The sequence below is a fragment of the Malurus melanocephalus genome, unplaced genomic scaffold, assembly GCF_030028575.1.
Source record: "Malurus melanocephalus ecotype Western Australia unplaced genomic scaffold, MMel_1.1 scaffold_8860, whole genome shotgun sequence".
Classification (NCBI taxonomy): domain Eukaryota; kingdom Metazoa; phylum Chordata; class Aves; order Passeriformes; family Maluridae; genus Malurus; species Malurus melanocephalus.
Window position 1 is genome coordinate 1 of NW_026632090.1, and position 1,080 is coordinate 1,080.

The following is a 1,080-nucleotide window of genomic DNA, read 5'->3' on the forward strand; positions in this document are numbered from 1 at the left end:
GTGTGTGTCACCTGTGTCACCCCATCATCCCCCGTGTCACCCCCGTGTCACCCTGACGGGACTGCCCCTACACCTGCTGCTGCTGCGCTGGTACCGGCGGGACAAACGGACACTGCTCAGGTCAGTGTGACACCCCTGTCACCTGTGTGTCACCTGTGTGTCACCTGTGTCACCCCTGTGTCACCCCTGTGTCACCCTGACCGGGCTGCCCCTACACCTGCTGCTGCTGCGCTGGTACCGGAGAGACAAACGGACACTGCTCAGGTCAGTGTGACACCCCTGTCACCTCCCTGTGTCACCTGTGTCACCCCATCATCCCCTGTGTCACCTCCATGTGTCACCCCTGTGTCACCCCTGTGTCACCCTGACCGGGCTGCCCCTACACCTGCTGCTGCTGCGCTGGTACCGGCGGGACAAACGGACACTGCTCAGGTCAGTGTCACACCCCTGTCACCTGTGTGTCACCCCTGTGTCACCCCCGTGTCACCCCTGTGTCACCCTGACGGGACTGCCCCTGCACCTGCTGCTGCTGCGCTGGTACCGGAGGGACAAACGGACACTGCTCAGGTCAGTGTCACACCCCTGTCACCTCCCTGTGTCACCCCCTGTGTCACCTGTGTCACCCCATCATCCCCCGTGTCACCCTGACCGGGCTGCCCCTGCTGCGCTGGTACTGCCAGGACAAACGGTAGGTGTGTCACCCATGTGTCACCCGTGTGTCATCCCTGTGTCACCCCTGTGTCACCCACCGTGTCACCTGTGTGTCACCTGTGTGTCACCCGCTTCCCCCACCAGGACACGAGACGCCTGCTGCGCTGTGACACCTCTGTGACACCCCCTGTGCCATCCCCTGTCACCCCCGGGGGTGTCCCCCATGTCCCTGTCACCCTGGGGGTGTCCCCAATGTCCCCAAGTCCCCCCCTGGGGATGTCCCCAATGTCCCCAATGTCCCCCCCCAGGTCCTACGACGCCTTCTCCACCTTCTTCCTCAACTCGCAGGGGCTCATCCGCTGCCACCGCGTGGACAAGGTGAGTCTGGGGACACCCTGGGGACACCCTGGGGACACTTTGGGGACACTG

At 64.0% G+C, this 1,080-nt stretch overlaps 1 long non-coding RNA gene across 2 annotated transcripts; it reads right to left on the bottom strand.

The window, feature by feature from the left end:
* Positions 1-7: 7 nt before the first annotated feature.
* Positions 8-949, bottom strand: LOC130588655 (uncharacterized). 2 transcript variants are annotated; one of them, XR_008967000.1, is made up of 3 exons: positions 758-949; positions 364-589; positions 8-328 (listed from the first exon to the last, which is right to left on the bottom strand). It is a non-coding gene; the product is annotated as an uncharacterized LOC130588655 (long non-coding RNA). The 2 variants fall into 2 exon arrangements; XR_008966999.1 differs by having other exon boundaries at positions 8-299; positions 342-589.
* Between the last annotated feature and the right edge of the window lie 131 nt (positions 950-1,080).